General features: G+C 45.9%; 1 non-coding gene across 1 annotated transcript; it reads right to left on the reverse strand.

Moving 5' to 3' along the window:
- Positions 1–13,689: 13,689 nt before the first annotated feature.
- Positions 13,690–13,804, reverse strand: LOC128623758 (U5 spliceosomal RNA). Its single transcript, XR_008388657.1, has one exon. It is a non-coding gene; the product is annotated as a U5 spliceosomal RNA (small nuclear RNA).
- Positions 13,805–16,079: the final 2,275 nt, after the last annotated feature.

The following is a 16,079-nucleotide window of genomic DNA, read 5'->3' on the forward strand; positions in this document are numbered from 1 at the left end:
CCTCTAGTTGTTCAAGAGGTGGGCCCTTGTAGGGACCCCGAGTAAATGCCATAGGCATAGGGCGGCCCATCAACATCTCGTGTGAGTTTAGATGAGTAGTACGGTTAGTCTGGGACCGCATTTTCATTAGGGCTAGTGGCAATGCTTGAACCCAGGTAAGCCGGGAGCTTTCACAGATCTTTGTAACCTTGTTTTTTATTATTCCATTAGCCCTTTCCACCATTCCCTGTGACTGTGGATGATACACACACCCCAGCTTATGCTCCATACACAAAGCCTTGGCTACAGCCTTTATAACCTGATTAACAAAATGCGGAGCATTGTCTGAGCTGATGAAATCCGGAACTCCAAACCGTGGAATAACTTCCCTACACAGAAACTTAGCCACTCTTAATGCCTCTTGATTGGCTGTTGCAACTGCCTCTACCCAATGACTGAATGCGGTCTGTCACCACCAATATGTATCTCTTATCCTCCTTCCGATTGTCACTGCCCATATCCACAAAGTCCATTATTATGTGCCTGAATGGACCCTTTGGTTCTGGAATGTGCCCTATAGGGGCTGTGAAGTTCTTGTGGATATTGTGTCTTATGCATGTCTCGCATTGATTTAGTGCCTTATTAATCATGCTAGCTAAGTAGGGGGACCACCAAACCTCCCTGATTTTCCTCAAGGTTTCTCCTCTATTAGCATGGTCCACCCCATGTGCATCCTTTATGAGAAGCGGTAAGAGACTCAGTCGGGCCACACACAAGCCTTCTACACTCCGCCACAGCCCTGTGCCTCGTTCTTTCTTTGCTCCTCTAGCTATCCATTTAGCTATTTCTGCCTCACTGGCCTCTTTTTGTATTTCCACGATTTGTTCCACATTATCCTCTTGCGGGTGTTGGACCTCTTCCTCCTCCAGGTTTATCAAGGCCAGCATTGGTGATGTTCCTAAAGCAGCTTTCTTTGCTGCCTCATCTGCTGCCATGTTACCCCTAGTAACAAAATTACCATCACTCTTGTGAGCCTGACATTTCACAATCGCTAGGTCGGCTGGCAAGGTCATAGTATACAACAAATCTGATATAGCTGCTCCATGAGTAATTGTGGACCCATCTGCCCTCTGAAATCCTCTCTGTGCCCATATAGGCCCAAATATATGACATACTCCATATGCATATGCTGAATCAGTATAAATTGTACAGCTTTTACCACTTCCTAGTTCACACGCAGCAGTCAACACGCACTTATTTCTACCAATTGTGCTGAGCAGGGTTGGGGTAAAGAGACCTCCATTACTGTTTTAAACGAAAGAGGATCCACCCTAGCCTCTACGACAGCAAACCCAGCTTTATTCCCTGTATCAGCTCGAAAGCACGACCCATCTACAAAGAACACGTTGTGCTTTTGACAAAGGCTGATTCTCTAAGTCGGCTCGCACTTTTAGGAATTTTTCTGATTCGGACAGGCATTCATGGGGCAACCCGTCTTGTGGAGTAACCATTTTCTCAGGGGGTTTACTGTGTTACACCTTTCTATGGTTAACTCTGGGGCCGACAGAATGACATCGTACCCTATGCGTCGTGAGTTGGTAATAGCAAAAGATTGACTGGTCAATAATGCATGCAATGCATGTGTTGTGTACAGCGTGACAGGATGCCCCATCATAATGGAGGATGCCTTTTGATATGCAAATGCAGCAGCCGCCAAGACACAATAACATGGTGGCATTCCCTTCTCAACGTTATCCAATGCGGTACTGGAGTACGCTATAGGTTGTTTACCTACACCTTGTTGCTGTTGTGTCAATACAGCGGATGCAAAGCCCCGTTTTTCTGAAATATACAAGTGAAAGGGTTTACCATAATCAGGGTTTGCCAATGCAGGTGCTGACATCAATGTGGCTTTGAGTGATTCAAATGCAGCTAACGCCTCAGGGGTCCAGGTAAGAGGAGCATTTGGCTGTGTTTGGTCTGCGCTTTTGATTAAATCATGGAGAGGTTGAACTATTAGCGTAAAGTCACAGACCCATGGTCGGCTAAAACCTGCCATTCCTAAGAATGCTAACATTTGTCATATGGTTTGCAGTTGGGGTGCTTTCCTAATTGCTTCCACGTGCTTAGGCGAAATTTTGCGGCTTGACCCTTCTAGGACACGTCCCAAGTACTCTACTTTAGGTTTACAAAACTGGTTTTTCTCTACTCACTTTGTGGCCGTTTTCGGCTAGCATAGTTAACACCTTTACCGAGTCTTCCTGACGTTGTTCTTTGGTCGGGCTACAGAGTAAGAGGTCTTCCACGTATTGCAACAAGGTACTACGACAATTCAGAGTGTCAAGGTCACGAGCTAGAACCTGGTTGAATATAGAGGGGCTTTCACAATATCCCTGAGGAAGTCTTGTATATGTGTTTTGTTTTCCAGCATAAGTGAACACGAATAGATGTTGTGAATCTGGGTGGAGAGGTACACTAAAAAATGCAGAGCACAGATCAATTACTGTATACCACTTTGTTCCCTCAGGTATGTTTGATAACAATGTGTGCGGGTCTGGAACATTTGGCGTTTCAGGTATCACTATTTGATTTATAGTTCTCAAATCATGCACCAACCTCCATTTATCTGAATCAGGCTCCTTGACAGGAAAGATTGGAGTGTTGCAAGGGCTCCAGGTGGGAATCAATACACCTGCTTCGATTAACCCTAGTATGGTTGGTCTTATACCTTCCCTGGCTTGTGAGGACAACGGGTGTTGTTTTTGATATGGAAGGCGAATGTTCCCTTTGACTTTTATCTTTGCTAGCACTCCTGATTCAACTAACCCTACATCTGTTGGGTGCTTTGTCCATAACTTTTCTGACACTTTTCTTAGCAGTTCTTCCTCATCTGGATCTTTTCATTCCTCTACCATTACCATCTGCATTTGCCCTGCAGCTACCTTATGAATCACAACGCATGTTGCTACCATTGGGTCTACTGCTGTTACAGAGATTCGTATGAACTGCCCATCAGGTGACCTGTGTAAGTATGGGTTCTCAATTGGTTTCCATTCCCTCACTTCCCTAGCCTGCTTAACCAGTGGTCCTAAAATTTTAGGTTCAAACTTATTTGCGACCATAAGAGAGACATGGGGGACTGCATCCTCCACCTGGTACCAATTTTTCAGTCTTTCTGGCAGTTGTACCATGGCTGCTATACCTTGGGGCCCACTTATTACATCCAAAGTCTTTACTGCTACTTTACATCCTTCTTCGAGTTCTTCCCACAACTGGGCAAACTCCTCATCCTGTCCTCCCTTGTCATACTTGATTGTACAGTGTAATTGAGTTGGTGTTTCATGGCAGTCCGGGCGCATATACTTCAGCCAGAGTTTCCATTCTTCAAACTTCTCCCATAATTTTGATTTCTCCATGTCCTCCACTTCCAACCAGTACATTTTGTCAGTAACTGGTGGAGTCGTGTCTTGTTCTTGGAAGAGCAAGTACTGTGTAGCTATGGGCGTTGGAAAGGTAACCCACAGCCCAGTCAGGTCACATTGTATTTTTGCCCCTAGTTTACACAGTGCATCTTGGCCTAGTAAGTTCACTGGTGCCCCTGGTGAATATAGCAGGGGTGTCTGTATAGTAACACCATCGAGTGTAAGTTCCTGAGGCTCTGTAAAGCGTAAAGTCTGTATTTTTCCCGAGAAGCCCATAGTTTGAATCGCTTTACGGGTGAGGGGGAGCTGTGAGACTTCTTTCCGATGCTTGAATAAGTAGCCCCTGTATCAATTATGAAAGGTACCTTTAATCCCTTCCCGACCGACACCAGTACTGTTGGTCCTTGTTCCGGGTGCAATGTGGTGATGTACTGCATCAGTTCCCCCTCTGAGTTCTCTGGGCCTCTTCAACACTGTTGTGGGTTTGGCCCTCCACTGGGGCCAAACATCGACCCTCCAGGAGGCACTGGGGGCTGCCATCATTGTTCCATCCATTGGTTCCCTCGTCCCTGTCCCATGGCTTGTGGCCCTAGGGTCTGACCTCTCCTCTCAGCCCTATCCACTTGATCTCCCCATGTGTACCTGGCCATTGCCTGTGGACAATTTCTCCTGAGGTGACTTGGGTCTCCACATGTCCAACATCCTTCAGCAGACATGCTCTGTCGGGTGGGTCCTTGCATTGGACCTCCACAAAAGAACCCTCTGCCTCTGCGCTGAGGCATCAGTCTTTGGAATCTGTAATTCTGGGGGGCTTAGGGCCTTCCTGCATACAGGTATTCAACAGGTGCCAGCTGCATTGCAGGTATCTGTACAGGAGCATATGTTACTTGTGCTTGTGTAGGTCCTGCCACTGGGACAGTGGCCACTATTGGATGTTCCTGAGGTGCTGTGGCTTGTGGTGTCACCATCAGCGCAGCTTGTTTGGCACTCTCTTTCTTCTTTTCTTTCTCTTCTTGCTTTGCTCTTACTATCTCTCCCAGCTGTGCCTTGTACAGTTGGGTCATCAATGCCTCGGCTACTTCTTTAGTTTCCTTTTTTGTTTTTCCTGTACTGATCTACATGATGTGTTACATGTGCTATGAATGAGCTCCATTCCATTGTATTCAGTCCCACTACGCCTTCTAATTTTTCTTGCACATCCTCAGGTAGGGCCTTCTTTAGCATCATCCTGAAGAGTCCTGCACTGGCAGAGGACTCGTCCCATTTGCCTCCTGTCTCGTCTCTCCATTTGTCCTGAAACTCTTGCACAAATTTCATTATATTTTCTTCCTCTTTCAGTTTGATAGTTTCTAGCTGTCCTGGATCTAACTTTGTGGGATACATTTTTCGTATTGCTCCCCACACAATATTCCTCCTCAGGCCAAACGGCATTGGATCACATCTGGGGTCATCCATCTCTTTCTTCAAGTCGGCCATCTCCATTATTTCTTCAGTTTGACTTTTGCCCACAGTCTGACACAATATGGCTTTTATGTCTCCAATGGCCAACAGTTGTCCTGTTGTTTTCCCCTCAAACTTGGTTATCCACCTTTGACCTCCATCACACAGATTTGGAAGTTTCTGTACCAATCCTGTTAAGTCCATAAAGGTCCATGGTACATATTGCACTGCCTTACCCTTCATCATCAATGGGTAAAAGGTGGCAGGGTTCCCATTCTTTTTCCCTTTCTGCATGGTTCTTGAAGCAGATCTCTAGCTAGTGCCCTCATTTGTAAATCGAATTGGAGCTTGGAGTGAATTTCGGTCACGTAATGCCATCATCTCATATTGGCCAGAGCCACTTCTCAAATTGTGTTGGGCATTTACATCATTTAAGTTAGTAAAGTCCATATCAGCTTCCCCTCTTTCCTGTCTTTCATCTTCCTCCTCCACTGAGGTCTCAGTCCCTTCTAGTTCACGCAACCTTTGTCTAGTTAGCTCTAATAATTCCGTCTGATCTTTTATGGCGTGGTCCATCTGTTGTTTGATTTCCGCTATTAATTGCATACTATCCAATTGTGCGTGACCTACATTGTGACTTTCCGCAGCAGCCTCGCATGCACTTCTGGACAATTCTCTCACTTGGTGGAATTCTCTTCCTTTTTCCTGTACCAAACCCTCCAGATTCCCTAGTCTTGTCTTCAACCATTCCTCTTCCTTGTTTCTCAGTGCAGTTATTGTCACATCCCCTTCCATGTGAACAATCTGGCCTCTGTTGATTTGTGAGTCCAGTTGTTCTGTTTGTGTATTTGCATCATTAGTTCTTACAATTACGATCTGCCTGTGTGGTTCTTGTTGTCCATTTGCCGCATCCTTCAACCCTTCACTTACTTTGGGAGGGGGATCTACCGTCACTTCTTTTTTGAGGGTCTTTTTCCTTTTTCTGTTTTCTTCCTGTCTTTGTAGCTCCCCATCCTCTTCTTGGCGTACACACTCCGGGAGAGCCACCCTGCTGGTTGTTTCCCATATGGGGGTGCTAGTATGTTAGAACCGATGTGCCTCTTCCCAGTATGCTTGCACCTCTTTGTCCTCAGTGCTTGTGTTCATACCGGGTACAGAGTGTACTTCTCTGTCTCTGTGAGATGTAGACATTGTCTCCCCTAGCTTCCTCTACGTCCAGTGGCCTGCACATCCCATCAAATGTTCCATGCAATGTTCATCCTAGCAGGTTCCCATCCTTCGATGTGTGGTATGTCGCCTTGTCAGTGATGGGTATATTCCCACCGTGCGTGGAGGTGGTCGGGGAGTATACTGCATGTTGTATGGCGGTGGGATGCTGGGTCCCTGCTGCATCCCGTACGGTGGCACTGTCCCTTTTTCCCTATCCTTTTCTGAGTTTTCACTCTCCCCCTCAGTTTCCTTCAGTTTCGCTTTGTGTTCCTTAACTTCCATTTACTTAGCATCCTCCTGCTGTTTCTTCTCCTGTTCTTTCCTTGCTTGTTCTTTCCTTTTCCTATCTGTCCTTCCTTCTAGCTCAAACCACCCCACTATCTCCTCCTTTTTCTCTAGCCTGGCCTTGGCTTTTTCTCCCTTTTTCTTTTCATTCTAGCAAGCTAACCACTGCATCATTTTTTGGCACATCCGTTCATCAAATGTTTTCTCTGTTGGCCATTGCAACTCTCCAGCTGTCCTGTCATGCCATTTCTTGCAACAATGCCTTATATACTTTTCATCTTTATGTTTTCTTATTATTATCTCTATTGGAGACTCCATACTCTATGAATCACGCCTACTCCCTAGTTACTCCTAGGTTACTTATGATGTGGCTTATCACCAAAATATATCAATTAGATATTTTCCTGAGGCTGTACCTCGTGACCCACACCTCATCTGCTGATAGCCTGATTACTAACCGATCAACTCCTAGCAATAGCAATAATAATTATACTACAGTGTTGTCTGAACTGACCATAATGTGAATTTCCTCCAAGCCTTCTTCAATGCTCATATGACTGGTGTTCGTGATTATAAATATTTACTCCCCTTACCTTTTTCCCTTTTTGTCTGTTTTTTATGATTCTCGCGCTCTTTATCTGTTTTTTCTCTTTTCCAGTGCGTAGAGGTACGGTAGGTCTCTCCTCCCCTCTGCCTCTCAGCACCGCCTTGTTTCCTAGGGGCTCAACAATATTCACTAATCCACATAACCTTCCAAAAGAATGACCACACCTTTTTACACATTACTGTCCAGTTACACCTCATGTTATTTCTACTATCTAATATGTTTTCATGTCTTCACCATTTGCCCAATAACCCAACATTATATCCACTCTGTTAGGTATTTATTTGTTTATTTACTCACACATTCATCTGCTATGCACACACATCACACTCATACACACACTGGGTCTGGTTTCAGAAAAAGGGTTGGCTCTTATTGCTCTTACCCCTTTTCAGCAGATACCCAGACCTGGGCCCAGGATATTTTCCCTCACCATGCAGCCCTGCCTTACCTTGGCAGCTGTATTCAAGGGAGTGAGGCCTCACGCTTCCTGTCTCCAAGCAGCCCTGTTGAGGGGGTTCCAAACCCTCGTCTCAACAGCGGTATTACAGGAATTTCTTATTCACTTATTCATTACAACTGAACCTTTCCATAATTCATGCACATATACCACAGACGTACACATTAAAAACATTCACGTAGTCATCTGGTTCTTTTTTTACCAGAGGCCCAAACTTAATTTATTTGACTTCTCCCATCCACTGCTCTCCCAGAGGTTTCAGTTATTTTATCCAATTATTTATCTTTGAGGTACCTCTAGGCTTGTGCAGAGGGGACCGGCCCCTCTCTCCCCTCCCCAGGGCCTCTCCCTCCCATACAGCAGGTTCACTACAGCAGAGCTTTGAATAAAACAGGTGTCTGCTTACCTTTTTTCCTATATGGCCAGTATCTGCTGTCCACTGAGTGGTGAAGTTCCACCGGATGGGATCAATTCGCCAGCTGTAACTCTCCTGGCTGGCTCGCCAAAATGTCGTATCTAAAATGACTGCGTTGCTGAATTTCCTCTAGTTAGTCAATACACTAATCCTCAATTTACTGATCAAAATGAAGCCACGAACAAGATAGATGAGAGAAGCAAAAATCCAGTTTATTGTTCAAAAAAACATGAGATCCCCTCATGAGACATCCCAAAAGTGATCTGAATCTAAGCACAGATTCAATGCCCTTTTATACAGTCTTATAGGTTACGTCTACTTATCTCATTATTTTAGAATCCCAATATGCTTTATTAATGTCTTTTTCTAATTCCCCTTAAATCCAACTGTCCTCAAAATCAAATACGGTTAGAATGAGTTTTTCTCGTTCTAAAATCCCCTTAAAACACATTTTCATCCATTGGATATCTCCTTATCTTCATGTTTTCTTCTTGGGTATTTAAAGCAATGTCCAAGGCCCCACTGCTATAACCACTTCCGGTAACTGAGCTGTGTGCATCTCATCGCTCGTTGTCCTGAACAATTAATTTGGGTATTTTCATCACTTCCTCATTATGGGTAAGATAGATTTTTATTATTGCTTAATGTTACATGTATTTCTTCTCTAATTCTAAGTTTGTTTATGGTTTTTGGTGTTTTTTATACATTCTGTGAGTTTATATGTGTGTGTGTGCGTTTCTTTTGACCATATTTGTAAGTGTGTGTGTGTGCTCCTTTTGAACATTTTTGAGTTTGTGGGTGTGTGTTTTTCACGCTTTTATCCAGGTCATGTATTGATACCTGTTTCCTGTGCTTATACGTGTATTTATGTGAATATATTTTAAGTGTTACCACTACTGTTTTATCTAATTTCCTTTCTCTCTGATCTCTTATCCAGCTAATCAACGCCCTGCTGCAGATGGACTCTCTCTCTCTCTCTCTCTCTCTCTCTCTCTCGGCTGCTCAATCCCACAGGCCTCGGTGGCCAGAGCGAATATATACGTCATCAGCTGGCTTATTTGGCCATCGATGTTACAGCTTTGCTGGAACGTCTCTGCTAATCACCACCTGCACCTACCAGGCCTCCCTATTCTCCCGTCTATCGTATCATTCCATCGGTGACCTATGTTCACGCTTCCACTCAAACTGAAACTCAGTTTCGTCCCATAACTTCTGTGGAGGGCCCGTTTATTATTTCCTCTGATGATGATAGTAGCTTTGCTATAAAAACATCATATGACCTCTCACCTACAAATTATTTGCCTACAAGCCCTATTTCCTCCCCAGAATATGTGTATGATAGTGATTCTCAATAAACTACATACTCTGTTACCCTCGTGTTTTCCTGTGTCTTAAATTTATTCCCACAGCAGGACCAATAGCTTAGCCATGATCTTGTAATCCACCGTCAGGAACGTGATCTGCCTCCAATTTGCCAGGTCCGCTCTGTCACCCTTTTTATGCAGGAGGGTGATGTCCCCCTCTCTAGCAGACGGAGGTAGAACTCCACACTCCACCGCTTTGTGATAGACGGCCAACAGGTCCAGCCCCATCAGTGGCCAGAAGGTCCGGTAAAATTCCAACGGTAAACCGTCCCTGCTGGAGGTCACGCCTGTCTTTAGAGACAGCATGGCACTCTCTACCTCTTCCAAAGCAACTTGCCCCTCCAGTGCTGCTACGCTTTCCTCCGGCAACCTGCCGGCCACAGTGTCCAGGAAACCCACTGCCAGGTTTTCCCCCCATTTCTCCCCCTCTGAACAGCTCCCCAAAGAAGCTCCCAACTGACCTCTTGGCCTACAATGGACCGGGCGGATGGCACCCTCTGGTTGTGCATGAAGAGGTCACAGAGGCATCTGTGATTACGTACCAGGCCACCTTTGAGGCACCCCGGGTTCTGTCCAAGACCTGCGCCATGTGCTTATAGTGCCATGGTCTTTCGAAGGTCCATGGGCTTGACCGCTCTAGAGGAGCTAGGCTCCTCAAGGGGAAGCCCAGCCAGTACCTGGCAAAGCATGAAGCAAGGTGATTCAAAGGATGGTTAACTAGCTCTGCATGGAATGCTATCAGCATAGCCACCATTTTCCCGAGGAGGTTAGGAACCCCCCTTCCCACTTTTGCTATCGGCTGGTACATTAGAGCTCTCTGCACCAGCTCTGCCCTCCCTCCCAGATATAATTAAAGACTGATCTTTCTAACCTGGACCCTCCCCACAGGTGGGCATGGAAAAACATTGGCTGTATGGATCAGCCTGGACAAGATGTCCATTTTTATGACATGAGCTCGGCCATTGATTGATAGCCTTCTTGTTTCCCATAGGGCAAGCGCTGCTGAACCTTCTTCAGCACACCTGGCACTGCTGGCTGAATGGAAGAAATTAATATCTAAAATCTTTATTCTATCTGGGCATACTGGGTAGCCACCCCAAGCACTTGGGGTGTCCGGTCCATGTGCATGATGAGACTCATCACTTTTTCCACCCTCAAAGTGATGGCCCTTGCCAGAATTTTGTAATTTGCCATAAGGAGTGTAATAGGATGCCAATTTGCCAGATCGGTCTGATCCCCCTTCTTATACAGCAGCGAAATGCACCCCATGCTCAATGAGGGGGTGAGAAGTCCCTGCTCTACCCATTCCCGATATACTGCCAGCAAGTCTGGCCTATTATTTCCCAAAAGGCAGAGTAAAACTCCACTGGCAGCCCATCTAGCCCTGGCGCTGAACCATGTATCAATGAACGCATGGCCTCCTCAATCTCTTGGAGTGACAAGTCTGCTTCCAGACTCTTGCACTCTCTTTCAGGGAGCTTAGTAATGAGGTTTTGTAGCACACTGTCTTGCTCTTCCCCTTCCTGGCCCCTGCTGCAAAAAAGTGTCTCGTAAAAATCTGCAGTGGTGGCTTTCACTACCCTGCCTCTATGCAGCAATCCTTCAATACGAGACTTCTTCTGGCTTGCCCGTACTGCCTGAAAGAAATACCTGGATGGGTGCTCCCCCTCTACCATCTCATGCGCCCCTGCCATTATAGCAAAGGCTTTGGCCTGCCTCTCAAAAAACCCATGAATCTGGACCTTCGTCTCCACAAACTGATTCCATGCCGTGGACTTCCCTGATGCGTGCTTTGAGCCCAGGTTCTGCAACTCCTCTGAGGCAGCCTGGATGTTTTCCCGCTCACCCCTGGCTTTCTCCTTTGCCCATTCCCTACAAAACACTACAGTGCGTGCCTTCACCCCTTCCCACCAATCACCCCAAGTGGACCTCCCTACCCTCATGGCCCGCCATACTTTAAAAGCTGCACAGAAAGCCTCGCAAAAGGCCTTATCCTGCAGCAGGCTTGCGTTGAGCCACCAAAAATTCCAGCCTCTGCTCTGCTCGCTTAGGGCCACCGTGACCCCAACAATGTTGTGGTCAAAGGCCCATGTCGGACGATTTACAAACTCCCTCACCTCCTGCCCTCTGGGAACGAACAAGTAGTCAAGCCTAGACCGAAATCCTTGGGAGTTGCTCCACATGAAACTGAGCCCGCTTGGTCCTGCCACTCTGTTGGCATCAACAAGGTGGAAAGCGTTGCAGAGCATCCGCAGCTCCAGACCCCCCTCTGTTGCCACGGCTCTATCCAGGGAAACAGTGAAGTCCCCACCCAGGAGCACCAATCTGTTGGTAAAGCAGACATGCTCCAGGGCCCTGAAGAACTCCTCCCACGCTCCGCCCGTGCAAGGTGCATAGACATTTATCAGTCTGAGGGCGACCCCCCGCCACCTACAGTTGACATACAGGGCCCTCCCCAGCACTACGCTCACCGATGCTTCTATTATAGTGTCCCACCCTTTAAACAAAATTCCCACCCCATCTTCTTTCACATTACCTACGCCCCATTCTGAAAACTCTTTTTCCCCAGTCTTTTTTGAAAGCAACCACATCTTCTCTATCTTTCATGTGACATTCTTGCAAAAACAGTATGGCGAAGGCCACATACTTTAGGGACAAAAACAACCCTCTCCTCTTTGTGGGGTTCTTCAGCCCCCTCACATTTAAAGTGCAGATCTTCATGTTCTTTAATAATTACTTTCCAATTTTAAACAACAAGACCTGAAAACAGCCTTACATTCTGTCCTTTGCAGGGGGATCCCCCTCCCTCTGCCTGCCACCTACATCCCCATAGTCTTTCTGAGCCCCTCCTCATCCCATTCAGGGAAGGGAGCAGGAGGTGACAGAGAGCCTCCTTCTAGTGGGGAATACTCCTGCTCCTCCATTTCCGTTGAAGACTCGGGATCCCCCGTACCCTCTCAGTCATTGTAAGGCTTTGTCTCTTGGAAGCGGAACTTCCTCCCTAGCTCGGCATCCCTGTCGTCACTAGGGAAAGGCCTCTTCGCTGCACCTTTTGCCCACTCCGGGGCTTCTGCTGGCCCGTCTACAGTGTTATTTGCCCAAACCCACTGCTCAGCAGCATCCCCCTGACCCCCAATCTGAGCCCGCGACCCCTCTTTAGGGACTGCTCTGGGCCAGACATTCTGGGCCCGCCCTCTAACTGCCCCCCAACTGCCCCCCAACTGCCCCCGTTCCCCCCTCCTCCCTCCATTTCCTGACCTTCTTCTCCTTTCCTCTCTGTGGCTCCAAGCTTTTGCCTCCTTTCCTCCTCACCCTTCTCCTGGTCCGAGTCCCAGCTGGCTTTTTACCCTTTCCGCCTGGCCTTCTCTACATGGCTCTGTGGAGCCTACTTGGGAGCCTACTTGGGAGCTTGGAAGACTTTTTCCACCCTCTTTCTCTGCCCCCAGTAACTCTGGATGTTCCCCTGCATCTGGAGGGGGCTTCCTTGACTTCATGCCGGGGCTTTTCCCAACTCTACCCTGCATGTCATCCAGGGAGAAGAGATCTGCAAAAGTTTTCTTCCTCAAAGCACAGCCCCTGTAGCCTTCTGCTCCACAAAGGTTGCACTTTTTGGGGGCACTGCAATCCACTGACCTGTGCTATTGAGAGCCACAGAAGCGACACTTGCTGCTGTTGCAGGTAGATTTTGTGTGTCCAGCTGTTCCACATTTCTGGCAGTTTACTGGCTGCCCGGGATAATAGAGGAAACCTCTACGAGGCCTGATGGCAAAAGACCCTGGAGGCTGTACAACCCCACCAGGAGCTGTTGACTCTGGCCGGAAACGCACCAGGTATTTCCTCCTTCCAGTCCAAATCCCGAAGGCAATACAGATTTTCTGTCCCCCCTCCACCTTCAAACAAAATCTCTGTAGAAAATGCCTGATGTCGCTCTACTCCACAAAGGGGTTGTGCATGTGCACTGTCACAGGTACATCCACCAAAATATAAAGGGCTCTTACCTTTAGTCCTTGTAGGGCAGGGTGCTGCAAATTTCTCTCCCAGGTTGCAACAAACTCCAAACAGGACATCATGTCCCCAAAGTTTACATCCATGAAACCGGCATGTGCAAAGTCCTGCAAGCAGAGAACCGATGTGGTCTGCTGTTTCATTAGCCCTTGCAATATTTCCTTCACCAGATGTTCCACCTTGAATCTTGACCTCTCTGCTAGACTTACATCTTTCTGAAGCTCCACTCTCACAGAATTTCTCAGCCGCACCACTCAGACCAGCCCACTCTGCTCTACTTCTGACATCTTGATCTTAGCCAAAAGATCGAGAAGCAATAACCTGTTATGGCCTCTGGCCTAACGAGCACCAGCTGGCAAAGCCTCCAGTCCTAGACGACATGCTTTATCACGCAGTTGAGGACCATGTACAGAGAGGATTGAGCAGCTAGACTCCACCCCCAACTGACCTTGCATCTCAAAGCCAAACCCCTTCCCTCTTATATATTAAACTGTAAAAACAAATACAGCTTTACCACAGGTAAGCCCGCAAAAATAAGCTGAACTCATCAACATTCTTCTCCACGGAAATCTTTAGTTAAAAGCAAAAGATTTATACATGAATGAAGAGAAACCAGAGCTATACATGAAGTCAGCCCAGGCCTTCGAAACTCCATTGGAGGCCTACAAAGCCGGTCTAGGGTAGGTTGGCTTGCGCCGGCCCCTAACACCTGCATAGCCTTGATAGCTACAGATGTAGGATTGGTCTAGAGCTGGATGTGGGCTGTGATTTGTATTAAAACCTGTTAAGTCCCCTCCCTTTTTCATTAAGTACGTCTGAAACCTTTACAACTGACACCTGTTCCATTTTGTACAATTAAGTTATTATTATTTTTTTTAAGTGACTGTTTTTTTTTTACTACTTTTTTTCTCCTTCTTCTAACCCTACTTTGTATTAAAAACCTATTAGGTTCCCTCCCTTTTTCCATTAAGTACATCTGAAACCTTTACGATTGACCCCTGTTCCATTTTGTACAATTGCTCAACTTGAACATCTATTTATTTATTTATTTATTTCCTGTGGACCCTAATGAGCTCAGAGCTAGACCCACTACAGTTCCCTTACCGATCAGGCATTGGGGTTGATGACGCCATTATTTATCTGATGCACAGATCACTTCTACACCTGGAGAATACTGGGAGCATTGTGAGGATCAGGGGTTTTTTTCCCCCAGTGCTTTCAATAAAATTCAGCCATCACTACTTAGGGGGAAGCTTTTGAGAGCTGGAGTTAACTGCCATCTGGCTGCATGGATCATCAACTATCTCACTATCTCACAGTATTTAAGGCTCCAGGACTGTATGTCTGATGTGGTGGTTAGCAGCACAGGAGCACCACAGGGTACAGTGCTCGCTCCCTTTCTCTACAGAGCGGACTTCGGGCATAACACTAGCAGTTGCCACATGCAGACGTCCTATGATAGTCATTGTTGGACAAGTATCAGAGGAGAATGATCAGGAATCCCGGGAGGTCATCGTTGACTTTGTCAACTGGTGTGAATTAAACCACCTCTGCCTCAATGCCAGCAAGACAAAGGAGATACAGTAGTAGTCAACCTCTGCAGGAGGCCACCCCAGTCTATGCCGGTGAGAATCCAGGGTGTTGACAGGGTGTAGACATATACATTCCTGGGTGTTCACCTAAACAATAAATTGGACTGGTCCATAAACACAGATGTCCTGTATAAAAAGGGCCAAAGTTGTCTCCACCTGCTGAGGAGACTGAGGTCTTTTGGTGTGTGCAGGACCCTGCTAAAATCTTTCTATGACTCTGTGGTAACATCTGCTATCTTCTATGCAGTAGTTTCCTGGGGAGTTGGGAGCACAGAGCGGGACAGGAAACGTCTTAACAAATTGGTTAAGAGGACTAGCTCTGTCCTGGTCTACCAGATGTCCTTTATACTTAAAGTGGTCAGACGCTTTAATACAAAAAACAACATAATGTAGCACTATTAGCTGTTTTGCATCATCAACCTATACATTCACAATAATAATGCAATATGAACATTTATTCATTTATTATTATTTGTTGCTCACCCTCTAATGTTAACTGTGCAATAATCCATTTATCCATTTATGTATATAAACAAAGTGTTACTCATCTGTATATATTCATATTTGTATTCATCTGTACATACATTGAGGTGTTCAAAGTGTCCATATTACCATTATTATTATTTTTTACCACTTTTATTCTTATTTTTCTATCCCTATTGTATATATAATTTAGACATTTTTTTTCCAATTCTACTCCTATTTAATGCATATTCTTTCCTATCTGTTTTCTGTGTAACTGAGCTGTTGAAATGAGGGAATTTCCCCAATGTGGGATCAATAAAGTTTATCGTATCATATCTTATCTTATCTTATGAACATTAACATTAGCAATGTGAAAGAGGCCTTTAGTTGCTTAGATGTTTCCCTGGGTTCCTTTGTGACCTTGCAGGCTATTTCAATTCTTTCTCTTGGAGTGATCTTTGTTGGCCCCCACTCCTAGATAGGGTACCAATGGCCTTGACTTTCCTCTCTTTGTACATAATCTGTCTGACTGTGGATTGGTGTAGTCCAAAATCTTTAGAGATGGTTTTATAACTTTTCCAGCCTGATGAGCATCAACAACCTTTTTCTGAGGTCCTCAGAAATATCCTTTGTTCATGCCATGATCCTTTGTTCATGCACTTCCACAAACATCGCTCCCACATATTAGATTCCGATAGATCCCTTTTCTTTACATAAAACAGGGTGCTCACTCACACCTGATTGTCATTCCATTGATTGAAAACACCTGACTCTAATTTCACCTTCAAATTAACTGCTAACCCAAGAGGTTTGCATACTTTTGCCAGTCACAGATATGT

The sequence above is a fragment of the Ictalurus furcatus genome, chromosome 19, assembly GCF_023375685.1.
Source record: "Ictalurus furcatus strain D&B chromosome 19, Billie_1.0, whole genome shotgun sequence".
NCBI lineage: Eukaryota > Metazoa > Chordata > Actinopteri > Siluriformes > Ictaluridae > Ictalurus > Ictalurus furcatus.